Genomic DNA, 18,088 nt, shown 5'->3' with positions numbered 1-18,088 from the left:
TCATTGTGGGTGACACCAAACAGAGACGGGGTTCAGTAGAGCTTGCCTTCGAGCTCGCCTCTTTGGACAATGTTGAGTTACCTCTTTTCCACGAACTCAAGGTGCTGTTTAGTCACTAAGTCATGACCGGCTCTTTGCTGACCCCATAGACTGTAGGCTGCCGGTCTCCTCTGTCCATGGGATTTCCCAGGCAAGAATGCTGGAGTGGGTTGCCATGCCCTCCTCCAGGGGATCTTCCCGACCCAGGGATTGAACCTGCATCTCCTGTCTTGCAGACAGGTTTTTACCACTGAGCCACCAGGGAAGCTCAAGGTGAGGAAATAGCGAATGTGCTGTATGACGGGATGAAGCTTCTAAAACACCTGACAGGCTCACCAAAGAGGTTAGTAAAAGCTGACAAACAATTTAAAAGAAACAAATATACTGAACCTAGATTTTAAAGAACTGTGTAACTGAAAACATAGGTCAGAAACCAAGAACATCGGCACCAACGGACACTGGGGAGGTGGAGATTTTCATGGACTAAAAACCCAGTGTTGGCTGAGAATATGACATGGTGCCAAGACAGGCTAGCTGGTGCTTAGGCTAGATGAACAGAGGCGTGGTGTCTGAGGAGGGAGGGGACAGTTCATTTGACTCTGCTCCTCACAACTACCCAGGGCCGGAAAAAGGCACAGGGTCTGAAGGGGCAGCCAGGTGGCACTGGGACTGGAAATTTCCCCCCATGAAGGGCAAGGGTCTTAGAAATCATACATACCCACCCACACACACCTATATAACCCAGCTGCGGGGCACTCGCTGTGGCCGGACATGGCCCGAGACTTCCATGAGCTATCTTGTTTGTTTACTTTTTAGTGTCCCGCAGGGTTGGAGGGGTCTCTGTTACAGGGATCCTCCATGGAGTTCTGCCTCAGCAGCTACAACATCCATTCCTGGTGGACAAATGCTGCCCCCTCCCCCAACAGATTCTGCTCAGCTGGGCAGACTCTGCTAACAGATGGAGCTGCCCTAAACATGGGACAGTCAGCCACCACTTCCTGCAGGAGAGGTGGCCTTTTGGGGTAGAGAGGTGGCCAGCCCTCTCTGGCTCTAAGAGGAGCCTGGCAGGCTACAGTCCACAGGGTCTCAAAGAGTCAGACACGACTGAAGGAGCTTAGCATGCAAGCACATGAAGAAAAAAATCCGTCCAAGGTCTCAGTGTCCAGGCTCAAGCCCGAGAGGAACACCCCCGTGTCCACGATGAGAGCCCCTCACAGAGGCCGCGTCAGGATCAGGGCAACGCCGGCCCGGAGAGGAGGCTCTTCCAGTGACCGACCAAGAGTCTCCAGACCCCACAAGCGGCCTTTCTCCGGGCTCTGGCGACCACACCCACGTGGAGAGTCTGTCTCTTTACCCCAAGGGCCACTTCGGCGTGTGGTTACAGGGGGCGCCGTCTGTGCCTCTGGAGCCGCCACCGTGCTTGAGGGTGGGCGCGTGTGCCTATCGCGTCGGTGGGCGCAGTGCGCAGAGAGGGGTCCGCGCCTCCTATGCCCCCGAGAGTTCCTCCTGGGGGAACACGGCCTTGGGCTCCTAGCTCCCTGCCGGACAGACCGGGGGTCCGCTCGCCTTGGGGACCCGCGGCCGGGCGCGAGGGGGCGCCACGCCACCGCAGCCGGCGGATCGCCAGGGCCGGGCCGGGCCGGGGGCGGCGCGCGGGGCGGTGCCGGACTCCGCGGGCAGCGGGCTCTAGAGACGCCGCGCTCCGCCCGGAGGAGGCCGCCGGCCGGGCGAGCGGAGCGGCAGCCAGCCGAGTCGGGCCCCGAGGTGAAGTTGCGTGCGCGGTGGGGCCCTGAATCGGCACCCGAGGGTCCCGAGGCCGGGTTGGGGACGAGGGTGCAGGGTCCACACAGAGGATCCGATGCAAGAGCGGGGGCGGGAGGGCTCGGGGCTTCTACACGGGGTTCCGGGGCAGAGACCGGGACGCAGAGGGTCTACAGCGGAGGGTCCCCAGGGGAGAGGAGACAGGAGGCTGACGCGGCGGGAGAGAGAGGTCTACACTGGAGTCTCTCGGGGCCGCAGCGGGGACAAGGGGTCTACACCGTAAGATCCCGATGCAGGAGCTGGGGCTGGAGGAGCGCGGGCGTCTACCTCCGAGCGTCCGGGCCGGAGCAGGGCAAGGGGGCCACAGTCCGGCGCGGGGAGTCTCCACTCGGCTGCGCAGACGGGTGGGGGCAAAGAAGAGTCCGGGAGGGACATGTAAGCTCCCCTCCCCCTACCCGCGGCCCCCGGAGCCGAGGGTGGTGCCGGACTGGGTGCCGCCCCCAGCCCCCTGCTCGGCTCCGAGTCCCCAGCCGGGCTGGCGTCCGGCCCCAGGCGCGCGCGGGCTCGGGCAGCTTAGTGCGCTTCCATGGAGGTCCGGGCGGCCGTGGCCGGGGTCTGGTTGCAGCTCCCGCCCCGTCTGTCCGTGTAGGATCTGCAAGAGCTCAGGTGAGAGGAAGGATGGGCGACAAAGCGAGCGAGATGACCGGGGATCCCCCAGGCGCCCGTGCTGGCTGGTTGTGGGCGTACCCGGTTCCGCGCAGAGGGCGCGGGATGCAGTCCTTGGCGCGTGGGTGCTCTTTCCTCGCCTCTTCCTGCCGCCCCTGCCCTGCAGAGGGGAACGTCGCCCCCGTATACACAGCGATGCCCGCAGATGTAGTCTTACACACACACACACACACACACACACACACACTCATGGCCTTGCCTTCTCCTGCCCGGCCAGGAGCCGGAGCCGGAGCCGGACGCAGACCTGAATCCCAGAGAGGGAGCCCCTCTCCGGCAGCCTTGAATTCTTTAATTAGGAGCCCAAGCGCCCCTGAGCCCTCCGGAGCCGAGCCAGGGAGGCTCCCACACTCCCCCGCTGAGCCCAGGTTGGCGCCGGGGCTGGGAGCGCAGGGAGGCCCGGGTCCGCATAGAGGCGGTTGCCCAGGGGTCCTGGGCTTCAGCAGGGATGACGGTGGAGGGGGGCGGGGTGCGTCTAGAAGAGCGAGCCAGGGTTCTCTCAATGCCTCGAATGCTCTCCCCAGCCTCCAGTCTCCCGGGACCCTGCAGTGTCCCGGGGCCTGGGGGGATTTGCCCTCGCAAGGTTTCAGGTGACCCAGGGAGTCCCCTCCCAGCCCCCCTCGCTCCAGTAGATTCAGTTTCAGGATAAGACTCTGATAATGGGTTTCTGACTCTCAGGATAAGACTCTGATAATGGGTTGTGGCCCCTCCTGTCACCTTTGTCCCCTCGTCCGAGATTCCAGCCCCGAGCTGAGTTTGTGCCCGGGCAGACTCTCCTCACCTTTGGCTTTCCCTGTGGGCTGCCCCTTCTCCTTCTCTTCTTGGCCTGCAAAGACCTGGTTTCCTCAGCCCTGCACTCAAAGCCAAGGTTTGGAGCCACTGGCTGTTGGAAGTGGGTTTTGACCCTGTTGGTGCGTGTGGCAGTGACCCCTCTGGGAGGTGGCCTCCAAGGGGCGGCAGTGGCAGCTGGTTCACCCCTCTGCTCTGGGGCAGCTGCTAAGGGGGTCGGTTACGAGAACCCCCAAGATCTTCCTCTCTTTCCTTGCTGAGAAATCCACGGTGGACCCCACAAGCCCAGATGGGTTCAAGCAGAAGAGGGTGTGCTCCTTGCCCCACCCCCACCTCTAGGATTGTGCGGTGCACGTGACCTCCAAAGGCTCCCCTACACCTGTAGTCCCCAGGCAGTCAGCGGATAGACTTGCTCCAGGCTCTCTTACACTGGCCCGGGGGAGCGCTGTGGCCCACTAGGGGCTGGAGTCCACTTGCTCTGGATCCCCGTTGCTGACCAGCCACACATTCACCAAAGGTTACGCCGCCAATGGAGGGTGGGTGCACCTGTACTTCCCTGGGCACAGGCTGGGAGAACGACCCTTCCCAAGGCCAGCGCCCAGGTGTTCTGACCCTTTTAGACTTATAATTTGTGTACTTCCACTGTGCAAAAGTTTTTTTTTTTTTAATACCTTGAGATTTCCATAATCTAAGAAAAAAAAAACATTGGATGTTTTTGTAGGCAGGGGGAAAAGGAGGGAAGCAAGTTCTTGGCTGGCACCGAGGCCTGCGCAGGCCAGATGCTTAGAAAATATGTGCGGGTTGATTCATTGTTTGAGTTTAATTAAGAGTTTCTACCCAGGGTATGGCTGGGAGCTGCATTATCATAATTACAGGTGTACGTGCCATGATTAATAGGTCGTGCAGAACACATGGGTTGGGAGGAAGTGGTAAAATGCTGGGGTTTGCCCTGGCAAAAGCAGGTCGGGTCTGTGTCCCTGGAGGGTTTCGCATCTGGGGTGTGGGCAGCCCCCCTTCTGCCCCCTGCTCTTCCATCCAGGCACCAGGAGGGGGTTGGGCAGTTGGATTCTCAGCCTCTCCCTCAGCGGGGATGTGCGGGCGGGGGTGAAGGGGAGCAGGCGAGGCAGCTCAAGATGTGTGCACACGGTGCCGGGGGGTGGGGGGGGGTCACATGAGCCGGGAGGGACACTGGGGAGCCTGGCAGATGGGCTGGTGGGCTCTGTGGGGGTTCGAGGAGAGCGGTCACGTGTGCCTGATCATCTAAGCACCGTGTCCTCGTGGGCCATTCATGAGGAATAGGGACGTCTTAGGACAGAGCCACGGAGTCCCCACTGCCTGCAGGGTCCCTCAGGGTCAGGCTGAACGGGGTGTCCCCAGCTCAGGGCTGAGTGGAGGCGCCCCACGCCCACGGCTCCACGGAGGGCCCTGGGACCTGTACCCTCACTGTCGAGCTGGTCAGGGCGCAGGCTCCAGTCCCGCCTGGCCCGGCAGTGGGTGACCGGTGTGCCCTTCACGGTGGAAAGGGGTCCTGCATGGGCGTTGAAGAAACAGCTGTGTCTGTTTCACCACCCAGCAACTCTTCTGAGAGCTTCAGCCCTTCTCAGCTGAAGCAGACAAGACAGAGGCTGGCTCCCCACTCTGCGAGGCACCTGCGGGCACCTGCGAGGTATAGCCAGTACTTGGCGCCTCATGCCATTGATGCATGCAGGGAGGCGCGGGTGTGTGGCTGGGAGGGCAGGCGCGGGCGTCCTGGGCCTCCTTGGCTCTGAGACATGGGCAAATAGTTCAGCTGCTGCTGTTTTATATTTTCTGATTCCTCCCGTGTCAGACCAGAAGGCTGCTCTGAACTGTGCCAGCTCTCTGATTTTCAGAGGAGGAACCTGTGTCGTAAAGCAGAGTCAGTAATGCATTCACTCAAAATGAAACTCCCAATATTTTAATTTGATTGTCTGTTTAGAAAGAAGGCAAATTGAAATGTCATGTATAAATAGTACAGAAGACCTTTACGTTGCTTTTTAAATCCATGGAGCTACAGTAAGAGCAAACTGGACATGGAGGGGCAGATGGTCCCCTGGCCCCAGATACCCACACCGCCCCCAAGGGGGCGGGGCAAGGTTGGGCCACCGCTCTGTGCCCCGCCCACTGGCCCTCACTGGCCTCTCGATGTAGCAGTCGGCCCCTCACTCCCCTCTGCACCTGCCCTCCCAGGCACACCCGCCCTGTCCCTGGCCCTGTCCTCAGCTCTGTGCCGCCTCCCTGGACAAGTCGGCTCAGGGAGGAAGCAGACAAGTTCCGGTGGCCAGAACCCTGGGCTGCAGTTCCCGGAATTTAATGACCTTCCTGGATATTTTTAACCTTGTCAGATATTTAAACAATGAAGTTTAAATCTTAGATTAGACTCAGAGAGTGCTGGGCACATGAAAGCCGAGGCTGGGGTTCTGGGGCCCAGAGACCCTCAGGCTGCTCTGAGTGGCGCAGTGCTTCTGACTAAATTCTAGCTTGAAGAGGCAAATTTATTTTTGTAAAGGAATAGCCTTTTTCCGGTGGGCGAGGCTCTGATCTCCATGTTCCTGACTCAGTTCTCACGGACCTGGCCACCTAGCCCCAGCAGGACTCGGGGAGGGTATGTGGATGGAGGGCCTGCCTCTGGGTGGTGTGGCTTCCAGGGGCCTCCATGCCCCAGCCAGGGGTCTCCATGTGCCTTCACCCCTCCCACACCAGCAGGTGTCTGGGGGTTGGGGAGGTGCCTATCACTGAGACAGCGGAACTGCTGTGTGGACTGTGCTGGTGTGTTTGTAGCAGAAAGTACCAGCTTCGCACATATTCCAGGTGCAGTTCTCTGTATTCTGGGTCATGATGCTAAACAGGTTCAAAATCATGGAAAGTCCTGCCCGTCCTGTGCGTCTGGAGGCCAGACCTCCTCCTATCTGAGCTCAGACAGGAGTGGCGGCTGGAGCCAGGCTCCCAGTGGAGCACCAGACGGTCTGCCGGGTGCAGAGGGCCTGGCCCGGCACAGGGGCTACACTGGCTCAGACCCTCCTGCTTGCTAAGTGCAGGCCTGCCAGCCTCACCCACCGCAGAGCCCCCCAGCTCTGTCGGGGCTCAGGGCAGAGTCACCGTGTGCCCGCAGGACAAGCAGATACACATCATCTCCCTGAACAGGGTCAAACCTGGTTCTGGTGACAGCCAGGAAGAGGGTTCCCTTCCTTCTGGGGGGTCGAGGAGGCACGTAGCTTAACACGGGGAAAAGTGCATGACAAGTTTTAAACCCAAATGTTTTATTTAACATCACAGCAATTAATGCAATGGAGTGAAATGCTTTGGTAAAATAAAATGCATTAAAAATTTATGCACATTATGTAGATTAGCTATTTAGTCATTAGAAGGAATGGCCTTCCTCCGTAGCCTCTGATATTCGATTGTGAAGCTATAAGGCCCCTTTCTGGAGCTGGTTCACAGTTACTTCAAGAAAATGACATTTCTGACTGTGAACAAATTTCCTTGATTTTTTTTTCCCACCAAAAGAGGGAAAAAAAGACATTTTTCCCTGAGGAAACTTAGGAAATATGTATCATTGTCTTCTTTAATACTTAACCAATTAGAAATAGAGGCTTCCCAGGTGACTCAGTGGTAAAGAATCTGCCTGCAATGCAAGAGACCCGTATTTGATCTCTGGGTGGGGAAGATCCCCTGGAGAAAGGAATGGCAACCCACTTCAGTATTCTTGCCTGGAGAATTGCATGGGCGGAGGAGCCTGGTGGGCTACAGTCCGTGGGGCCACAAAGAGTCAGGCACAACTGTCTCAAAATGCAGAGGTGAGCTGGGCAGCACACACAATGAACAAGGTGAATTTTTGTCTCCGGGAATTGTGATATGTTGCTTTAACAAGAAACTTACATCTGGTGGGGGTGCTTGTCGAGTAAGAGGCTCTGAGGGGCTCCTCACTCCAGGAAACACCTGCCTGCCTGCCAGTGGCTGAGCCCAGGCCTGGTCCCGGGCGTAGAGGCACCTGGTGTGTGCTCTGAGCAGGGCTGCCTGCAGACAGGCCGTCAGGAGGCGAGGGGCCCACTGTGCCCACCGGGGCAGTGTCCTTTCCTGGGAGATTATTTCGCACCAAAGGGAACATGACCAAAAAGAAGCCCTCTCTGCCCCGGAGGAACAGGTGGAAAGGTGAGGCCTCGTGTTTCCAGATACAGCAAACACATACAGATCAATGGGATAGAGTTGGGGAGAGATGAACCTCCAAATCTGGGGGAGATTGATTGTCAACAGCAGAGCCGAGGCCATTCAGTGGGGAAAGAATCAATTCAGTTCAGTTCAGTTCAGTCGCTCAGTCGCGTCAGACTCTTTGCGATCCCCTGGACTTCAACACTCCAGGTCTCCCTCTCCATCACCAACTCTCGGAGTTTACTCAAACTCATGTCCATAGAGTCGGTGATACTATCCAACCATCTCATCCTCTGTCGCCCCCTTCTCCTCCTGCCTTCAATCTTTCCCAGCATCAGGGGCTTTTCCAATGAGTCAGTTCTTCACATCAGGTAGCCAAAGTATTGGAGTTTCAGCTTCAGCACCAGTCCTTTCAATAAATATCCAGGACTGATTTCCTTTAGGATGGGCTGGTTGGGTCTCCTTGCAGTCCAAGGGACTCTCAAGAGTCTTCTCCAACACCGCAGTTCAAAACCATCAGTTCTTCGGTGCTCAGCTTTCTTTATAGTCCAACTCTCACATCCATACATAACTACTGTAAAAACCATAGCCTTGACTAGACGGACCTTTGTTGGCAAAGTAATGTCTCTACTTTTTAATATGCTGTCTAGGTTGGTCATACCTTTTCTTCCAAGGAGCAAGCATCTTTTAATTTAATAGCTGCAGTCACCATCTGCAGTGATTTTGGAGCCTCCCAAAATAAAGTCTGTCACTGTTTCCATTGTTTCCCCATCTATTTGCCATGAAGTGATGGGACCAGATGCCATGATCTGAGGGGAAAGAATAGTCTTTTCAACAAATGGAGCTGGAACAACTGGATTCAAGTTGCAAAAGTGTCTGATACCAAAAAAAAAAAAAATCACTCATCATACCAAGAACAAGAAATATCAAAACCTGACTGAGAAAGACCATCAGTAAATGCTGAGATGATAATTATCTGACCAGTCTTTTAAAGCTGGCTTTGTAAAAATGCTTCACCAAGCAATTATGGGTTTTCCTGAAACAAACAACAACAACAAAAAAAGAAAATTTCAGCAAAGAAATTCAAGTTATAAAAAATACACAAATGAAGTTATGGACCTGGACAATGCATTGATTGAATGGAAAAAACCTTGCATCCCTGGTGGTCCGTCTCCCAGTGCAGGGGGCTGGGTGTGACCCCTGGTCAGATAGCTGAGACCCCACGGCCACGCAGCCAAAGAAAACCCAACTAACCGGACAGAGCACGTGCTGCCCGGGGTCAATAACAGAGGGTAAAACCGGTGAATCTGAGATTAATCGGAACTGCCCAGTCTCAACAACAGAGAGAAAAGAAAGACTGGAAAAAAGAAAAGGAACAGATTCGTAGGCACCTGTGTGAAAATAGCAGAAATGCCAACATTTGTACTATCAGGTCTCAGAGGAGAGAAAAAAGGGGGTGAGGCTGAGAAGATTTGAATAAAGAATGCCTGAAAACCTCTCGAAACAGCAAAAAATACAAACCTACAGATTCAAGGAGCAGAGCATAAAAGCAATTGTAAGTGCTTGGCAATTAAATAACACACATAGAAAATTAATATGTCAAAGAAGTCTCAAAGGAAATTTTAAAATATAGAGAACTGAAAGGAAAAGAAAAGAAAATAAGTGGAATGAAGCCAAAGCAGTGCTGAGGAAAGTTCATGGCCCTGAAATGCTTACATGAGAAAAAAGGAAAGCTGTCTACATATGATATTATATCAGTAATATAACTTTGTAAATTGTATTAATTCTTTAAGAACTCCTTAAAAAAGAAATCTCCAGGTCCTGGGGGTTTCACTAGAAAATTCTACCAGACATTCCAAATCACTTTGAGATTAATATTACCTGAAGACTGCATTAGAAGAAAACTACAGATCCATATCATTCATGAACTTAGACAGAAAATCCTAAACAAAATATTAGCACATTGAATCTAGTGATGCATGAAGTTACTGGGCCAAGTGAGATCTAATCCGGGTATGCAAGTGTGGTTTAAAATTAAAAAATCAGTCAGTATAATTCACTGTATCAACAGACCAGATATAAAACCACAGCTTATTCCAGAATTCATATAGGAAGGCACAGGCTCTAACATAGCTGGAACAGTCGAGAAGGGCAGAGTGGATGAGGACTCTGCCCAGCTTTAATGATGTCTGTGTGGCTGCAGTGATGAGACCCTGTGATGCGGGCAGAGGGCAGAAGATGGAGCTCAGAACCCAGTGGTGCCCTCGTGGGCACACCTAATTGCCTGTCAACAAAGATACAAAACCAGTTTACTGGAGGAAGCGTAGCCTTTTCAACAAGTGGCTGTTTAATCGCTCATCCTAGGAGAAAAGAAGGATTCATCTGTAACCTCACACCTTATATACAAATTAACTCAAACACATTGTAAATAGCTATACTTTTAATGAAATGTTCAAAAAATTAACTCAGAAATGGACCACAGACTTTAATGTAAAACTGTAAGACTTTTAGAAAAAAAAAAAAAAAACAGAATCATCTGGGTTTGGGATCCCCTAGAGTAGGATATGGAATCCACTCCAGTATTTTTGCCTGGAGAACTCCATGGACAGAGGAGCCTGGTGGGCTGCAGTCCAAGAGTTCACAAAGAGTAGGACATGACTGAGTGACTGAGCATACACATGCAAAGAGTTCATAGACTTGACGCCAAAAGCATGTTCCATAAAAGGTACACTTGATAGACTGAATCTCATCAGAATGAAAAATCGCTTTTTCAGAAACCCTTTTCAGAGCATTAAAGGAAAAGCTACAGAGTGGGACACAATATTTGCAAACCACACATCCAGTAAAGAACCCAAATCTGTAATATATGAAGAATTCTCAAAACTAATTGCCAAAAACAACAACAGCAGCAACAGCAATAAAACCAAAAATATGCAATTAAAAATGAGCAAAATATATGAACAGATATTTCACCAAAGAGGATATACAGATGGTAAATAAGCACATGAAAAGATGTTCAACATCGTTAGCCATCAGAGAAATGCAAATCAAAAGCACAAAAAGATATCACTACACACTTATCAAAGTGATGAAAATAAAAAAGAGACACCAAGCGCCGACAGGGATGTGGAGAAGTGCTCTTGTGTGCCGCTGATGGGGATGTAAAATGGAACAATCACTATGGAAATTAGTTTGGCAGTTTCTTATGAAATGAGCGATGCAATTGCAGTGTGACCCAACGCTTGTACTCCTGGGCATTTATCCCAGAGAAATGACAGTTTATGCTCACATAAAAACCTGTACATGACTGTTTATAGCAGTTCTGTTTACAACAGTCAAAAACTGGACACAACCCAGATTCTTTCTGTGGGTGAGTGGTTAACTGTGGTCCATCCACGCCGTGAAGTACTACTTGCAATAAAAGAGGAGTGAGCTTTTGGTACACCCAGAACTTTGAATGGATCTCCAGGGCATTTGCTGAGTAAAAACACTTTTTACAATGAAAATTTATCTTTATGTTAGTAATATACTGTAAAATATATTTACATTGGGGGTAGGGAAGGCTTTCCAGAGAAAGTGACTTTAAAATGCAAAAGGGTGTTCTCTGCAGCATTCGTGCAAGTGTCTAACTGAATTAATGTTAGAATAGTGTCCAGTTGTGGGGAAGTGCTGAGGGATGCTCTTACGGGCAGCTCCACTGGCACCTAAGAGTAGCCAAGGTCGTATTTCCACTGGATTCCCAGCACCAGCGAGAAAACCAGGATTTAGCGAAAACATGGGCATTTCCTTAAGGCCTTGGGGCCCAGTGACCCCACACAGCCAGCCGGACCTCTTTGTGTGAGACTTCTCAGACTTCTGTCGAATTCGCAGAGATGGAGAAGAGGGAACTAAGGAGACTCAGGACCCCTGAACTCTAGGGCTGCCCTGGGGACCTCCTTGCCCCCTGCTGTGGACATTCGTCCTGCAGGTGTCCATCTGTCCTTCGCCCTCCCCACCCACCCCCTGGTGCCCCAGCCGGAGTATGAATTCAGCCAACCTGTTAGAATATGTAAAGGGGTGGGAAGCCCCCAGTCTGTGATGTTCGTCAGTGGTTGGTTGCATTAAAGGTTCTTCTATTCTATTGTACTGTCAGATTTTCCACTTTTCCCATGGCTTAGTTTTAGAATCGGAACATTATTTTTCATGAAGATGAACCTCCAAGACTCATTTATGCAAATTGATGTAGAGAAGAATGAGAAACATCAACACATATCCTCTTATGACTCAGAGGGAAGTGTTGCGTCCATGTGGGAAGCCTCCTCCCACACCTTCACAACCACCTCCTCCGCATCGGCAGCTGGCCAGGGACACCTAGGCACTAGCAGAATGGACAGGGCACAGTGCTGGGAGCTGGACCTTAGCGGGATAACAGAGGGCCCTTTGGGGCTAAGTTGATCCTCCAGTTGCGTCAAAGCAGCTTGACCGCATGAGTGGGAGGAGTGAGAGAGCTGAGTGCGGACCATCGGGCGGAGCCAGGGCTTGGGGCGTGTCCTCTGGTGACCCAGGCTGCTAGCAACCACGTGCACTTACATCTTCCCATGAAAACCTCCTTAGGACCCTGGGACACTCAGGGGGTCATGTACCCCAGGTGGGGTCTGGCACCATGAGTGCCCCTGGGGGTGGCTGAGGGCGCTCCCTGACCCCTGCCCTGCCTGCCCCCTCCTGTCACCCACAGCAGGCTGCTTGCCCCTTCTAGCCCCCGGGAAGACTTGGCCCTACTTGGCTGCCGGTCCAGGCAGGAACGTGAGTGGGTCCTCGTTCTCTTTCCCGCCCCGGGGCGCTTGGACCGCCCTCTGAAGGCACCGACAGAACCCGCGGGGCGGAACCTGCAGGAGAGGCCCCCAGGGGCACGGCTTCCCCGCCCTGGGCCTGGCCAACCCTCTCTGCTCCTCATCACACCCGGCCAGCTCTCCCACCCTCTGATAGCACGTTGTGCATTCGTAAGTTAGGAAACTATTTGACCTGAAGAGAAGTGTTCCTGAAGTAAGTGGCACAACTGTTTATTTTTGGAACTCTCACTGTTAACGTCAAGGTGTAGATAAATTAAATGACACCAATTCATCCCAACTCGATCGCCATGGCAGGCCCTCCCGGTCCACCGAGCCCCACACGAGCCCCGCGGACCTGGACCGGCCCGGATGCCTGTGCACCTCGGGCCCCGGCCCTGCCTCCAGCCCTGCGGCACGCACGTGTGTATTGTCATCATAGAAATGGTCACGTCTGGCCTGCACTCAGGTGACAGCTGTGCTCCACGCGCCACTGCACCAGCTCCTCTCCGTGATCCCATCTCTTCGGCCGTCTTGGCAGAGAAATGGGGAGGTGGCCAGCAGGCCAACGGGCGAACGTCACACGGCTCTTGGGGGCAGGCCTGGCCCTGGGCCACCGGCTTGAGGAGAAGCCCACAAGCCCCTCCTGGCGGGGTTTCTGGGCTGGGCGGCAGGTGCTGACGATGTGCGGGGCCCTGGGTACGGTCCCTGCAGAGCTGGAAAAACCCGGCTCAGGGAGCGGACGAGAGGCCTCCGGTTTCTGTGGTTCCTTTATTCTTTATCCTGAATAATTTCAAAAGAGTAGGGCATGTGTGGTCTTGTCACTGCTTAGATGGCAGGGACCGTGGAGAAGTGGCTGACGTGTCCATCGGTGGCTGATCCAGCAGGCTAAAGCTTGGTCCTGGGCAGGGGCCTGAGCCTGCCCGCCCACCATGCACCCCTGAGCTGGCCTCTCTGGGGCAGGACTGTGACCTGCGGAGGGGACGCAGCCGGGAGTGGAAGGAGGGGGTCACAGGGGCATGCCGAGGAGGGGGCCCGGGGCTGGAGCTGAGACCCTTGCAGGCCGGTCCTTGCAGAATCGCCTCCGTGACGCTCAGTCTGGGTCAGACTGCAGCCTGTCCTGCCTCCTCTGGGGAGAACCCAGAGCCGCCAGCCATGGCCTGAGGGAGCATCCCCGTGCCCCGGAGGCCGCACACTTGTGATGCCCCAGGAGAGCAGGCAGGAGGAGCCCCTGGGGGTGTGCAGCTGTCAGTTTCTGAGAAGCCACAGAGTCTCTGCTTCTGAACTCACAACACAAAACACAGCGGGTGTTTCCAGCAAGCCTAGTGCATGTCTAGTCTAGTGCGAGCTCTGCACGGTCTGCTCTATACCCTCTCAATGGCTTTCTGAGAGGGACATTGTAGCCGAGAGGAAAGAACAGAAGTGGGAGCCCTGAGGAGCCACTGCGTGTGCCGGGAGGAAAGTGCACCAGGCAGAGGCCGAGTTCCTTAAGGGACCCAAGTTTCCTGTTTCAGACATAAAAACAGTGCTTTCTTTGCGATCCCTGTAATCTGAAAACTGATCAGCAATAAGGTCTAAGCAGCTGCGTGGTTTTGGAGAGTTGTTGTTTTCTTTAATTGCAATAAACTATGCATAATATGTGGCTTCCCTGGTGGCTCAGTAGTAAAGAGCATGCCTGCCAACGCAGGAGACATTAAGAGGTGCAGGTTCGATCCTTGGGTCAGGAAGATCCCCCGGACAAGGGCAGGGCAACCCACTTCTGCATTCTTGCCTAGAGAACCCACAGACACAGGAGCCTGGTGGGCTACAGTCCATAGGGTCACAAAGAGTCGGACACGACTTAGCAAGTAAATCGACAATACATAACATAGAAGTTACCATTTTAACCATTTTTAAGTGTGCAGCTTAGTGGCATCAGAAGCATTTGAGTTCCTACCCACACCCCCATCCTCCGTCTCCAGAACTTTCTCATTTTCCTGCTGAAACTCTGTCCTGATGAGGCCCTCGTTCCCCTCCCCAACCCCGCCCACCCTGCTTCCTGTCTGTGAACTTGACTCCTCCAGGGACTTCACACAGCATGTGCCCTTTTGTGGCTGGCTTCTCTCACTCAGCTCGATGTTCTCAAGGCGGACCCACGCTGCGGCATGTGTCGGAACTTCTTCCCTTTCTATGACACATAACGTTCCCCGTGTCTTTCACACGTGTCGCTGACCCGCCCACTCTTCGGGGACACTCGGGTCGCTCCCACTTTCACTGGTGTGAGCGCGGGTGCTTTCAGTTCTGGGTGAACACACAGGCTGGAATCACTGGACCACACGGTGATTCTGTCCTTAATTTTTTGCGGGACCACCATACTGTTCTCCATAGTGACCGTACCATTCTATATTCCCACCTCCAAGTGAACAGAGGACGAGATGGTTGGATGGCATCACTGACTCATGGACGTGAGTTTGAGCAAACTCAGGGAGATGGTGAAGGACAGGGAAGCCTGGTGGGCTGCAGTCCATGGGGTCACAAAGAGTCGGGCACAACTTAGCGACTGAACAACAGCAACCACTGCCCAAGTGTTCAAATTTCTCTACATCTTCACCAATCCTCTTTTTCTGTTTGTTTTTCTTTATAATAGCCACCCTAATGGATGTGAAGTGGTATCTTATTGTGGTTTTGATTTTCATTTCTCTAATGACCAGTGTTATTAGAGCATCATTTCATGTGCTTATATTTTTTTTTTTTGAGAAATATCTATTCAAGCCCTTTGTCCATTTTTAAAATCGTTTTGTTGTTGTTGTTGTTGTTTTTGAGTTTCAGGACTTCTCCATGTGTTCTAGATACCAATCCTTGATATGACTTGAAAATATTTTCTCCTTATATTCTGATCTGTGGGCTATCTTTCCACTCTGTGGATAGTGTTCTTTCATGAACAAAATTATTTAATGTTGATAAAATCCAGTTAATCTACTTTTCCTTATTTTACTTCTGCTTTTGTAGCTCAGCTGGTTACAAATCCGCCTGCAGTGCAGGAGACCCCAGTTCGATTTCTGGGCCAGGAAGATCCCCTGGAGAAGGGATAGGCTACTCACTCCAGTATTCTTGGACTTCCCTAGTGGCTCAGATGGTAAAGAATCCGCCTGTAATATGGGAGGCCTGGGTTCAATACTTAGATTGGGAAAATCCCCTTGAGGTTACCAACCTGTGTGGTAATCCACTCCAGTATTCTTGCCTGGAGAATCCTCATGGACAGAGGATCCTGGTGGGCTACAGTCCATGGGGTTGCAAAGAGTCGGACATGACTGAGGGACTCAGCACATACTTGGTGTCATATCCAAGAAATCACTACCAAATCCAGTGTCATGAAACTTTGGTCCTATTTTTTCTTCTAAGAGTTTTGTGGCTTTAGCTCGTATGTTTAAGTCTTTGATCTGTTTTGAGTTAATTTTTTTTATATAGTGTAAGATATAGGATCTAAGCTTGTATCCTGTATCCTATGTAAGGGTAGAAGGATCCCGCTTCCTTTTTTGCATACAGATACGCAGTTTTCCCAACACCATCTGTTGAAAAGATGGTTTTCCACCTTGAATGGTCTTGGCACCATTTACCCATGTATTTGAGGGTTTATTTCCTGGCTCTCAGTTCCATTCCATTGGTCATAAAGCCATCTTTATGCCAGTGACACTTTTGTTTGCTACAGTTTTGTAAGGTCTTCTTATTTCATTTTATTTTTCTGGCTGTGCTGTGTGGCTTGTGCAATCTCAGGTCCCCAACCAGGGATTGAACTGGGCCACAGCCTTGAGAGCGCCGAGTCCAAACCAGTAACTACGAGACGCCCACGGGACTCCCGTGGTGAGTGATGAAATCGGGAAGCGAGACACCTTGTCTGTGGGATCATCTTTCATCAGCCCAGCTGGGCAGCAGGGACGACACCAGCAGCCCTTGCAGGCTCTGCCCCGCCACCGACCCCCCAGCTTCCCACCCGGGGCCTGCTGCCAAACCTCCCACTGCTTCTGCCTGGAGTCCTCCCGGCTTCACGGATGGAGCCCCTCCACCGCTGGTCCAGCCCTGCCCCAGCGAGCCTGTCCAGCGTGGCAGGACCGTGGCTGAGACACACCCTGCCTCTGAGGGACCAGCCTCCCGGAGGAGAGTGTAGCTGACACGGGTGCTTCCCAGGAAGGGTCTCCCGTCACTGACTCACGCCTGGTCCCTGCAGGAGCCGCACAGCTGTGCCCCTTTGAAGGGGGCCTCGGGGACTCACATGGCAGGGGGCCCTGAGACTCTGCAGGAGCAGGATGTGTTTTTACTTATTTTGACCTGTGGATAAAAGGAGAAGGGGAGAAGGCTTCCCGCCGACCAACAGGAAGCAGCATTGCTTCTAAAAATGCTGTTTGCTGAAGTCACAGCGCCCCCCCATCACTTAGGGGCTGCCAAGGCGTCTCCTCAGAGGTTGTAATTGCGGAGCCTGTGGAGCTGCTGTCAGAGCAACTGCGGCGTCGCCCTGGAGACCCGCGGTGCTGGATCAGCCCAGACCTGCAGGGGCCCCGGTGCCCCAGACAGAACCTCGTCCTGGAGCCAGGGTGACCTGCCCCCGGGGGGCAGAGCTGGGTGTCCGGCAGCCCGAGGTCTGACCAGGCTGCCAGGATCCCGGTGACTCTCGGTCCAGCCCCTCAGAGCCCAGGGTCTAGCCTGTTGCCTGGCTGGGCTAGCAGCTCGGTGAACACGTGTGTTGAATGAGAAATTGTTGGGTTTTCATTTGTTGTTTAGTTGCTTAGCCTCTTTGCTACCGCATGAACCATAACCCGCCAGGCTCCTCTGTCCATGGGATTCTCCAGGCAAGAATATTGGAGTGGGTTGCCATTTCCTTCTCTAGGGAATCTTCTTGACCCAAGGATCGAACCCAAGGTTCCTGCCATGTCTCCTGCATTGCACGTGGATTCTTTTACTGCTGAGCCACTGGGGAAGCCAGAATGAAACTTGTTGTTCAGTTGCTAGGTTGTGTTTGACTCTTTGCCACCCCATGGTCTGTAGCCCGCCAGGCTCCTCTGTCCATGGGATTTCTCAGGCAAGAATACTGGAGTGGGTTGCCATTTCCTCCTCCAGGGGATCTTCCCCACCCAGGGATCGAACCTGTGTCTCCTGCACTGGCAGACAGATGCTTTACCACTGAGTCACCAGGGAAGTTCAATGAAAAACTGAGGCGTCTGCAAATCAAGAGATGAGAGGAGAAAAATAAGAAGAGCCCAGAAGTCACAGTGCTGGCAGAGGAGAGGCATGGCCGGATCCCCTTGACTCCGAGGCCGGTGAGGGGGTGCGGCCACATGAGGAGGCCAGCAGAGAAGGCTGAATGCCCACAGGACAGCAAGCATCGGAGAAGCCTCTGGAGGGATGCTGGGCAGGACTGTGGTTTGATTGTGTTTCCCGAGACACCAGTGCTGTGGGGCATCTTTTCAGGTGCTTGTTGGCTGTTTGCCTTCTTTGGAGAAATGTCTATTCAAGTCTTTATCCCATTTTTAAGCTGAGTTGTTTCTCTTTTTATTTAGCTGTAGGAGGTCTTTGTATCTTCTTGATACTAAATTCTGATCAGGTATATGATTTGCAAATATTTCTTCCTGTTCTATGGATTGTCTTTTCTATCTGTTGATAGTTTTTCAATGCGCAGAAGTCTAATTTTAATCAAGTCCAATTGATCTATTTTTAAATTTTGTTGTGTATGTTTTTTGTGTCATACTGGTGGTTCAAACGGAGAAGGCAATGGTAAAGAATCTGCTTGCAATGCAGGAGATATGGGTTCGATCCCTGAGTCAGGAAGATCC

General features: G+C 52.9%; 1 protein-coding gene across 1 annotated transcript in view; it reads left to right on the top strand.

Moving 5' to 3' along the window:
* The first annotated feature begins 1,703 nt into the window (after window positions 1–1,703).
* KCNG2 (potassium voltage-gated channel modifier subfamily G member 2) overlaps window positions 1,704–18,088 on the top strand; it is a 52,613-nt gene continuing 36,228 nt past the window's right edge. Inside the window, exon 1 of the mRNA XM_086372506.1 lies at window positions 1,704–1,803. The gene's annotated coding sequence lies outside the window, so the exon portion shown is untranslated. The remainder of the gene's footprint in view (window positions 1,804–18,088) is intronic.

Source organism: Bos grunniens, chromosome 24 (assembly GCF_055505025.1).
Source record: "Bos grunniens cultivar Pamir isolate PY7600 chromosome 24, Bosgru_T2T1.0, whole genome shotgun sequence".
Classification (NCBI taxonomy): domain Eukaryota; kingdom Metazoa; phylum Chordata; class Mammalia; order Artiodactyla; family Bovidae; genus Bos; species Bos grunniens.
This window is presented reverse-complemented; position numbering and strand designations above follow the sequence as displayed.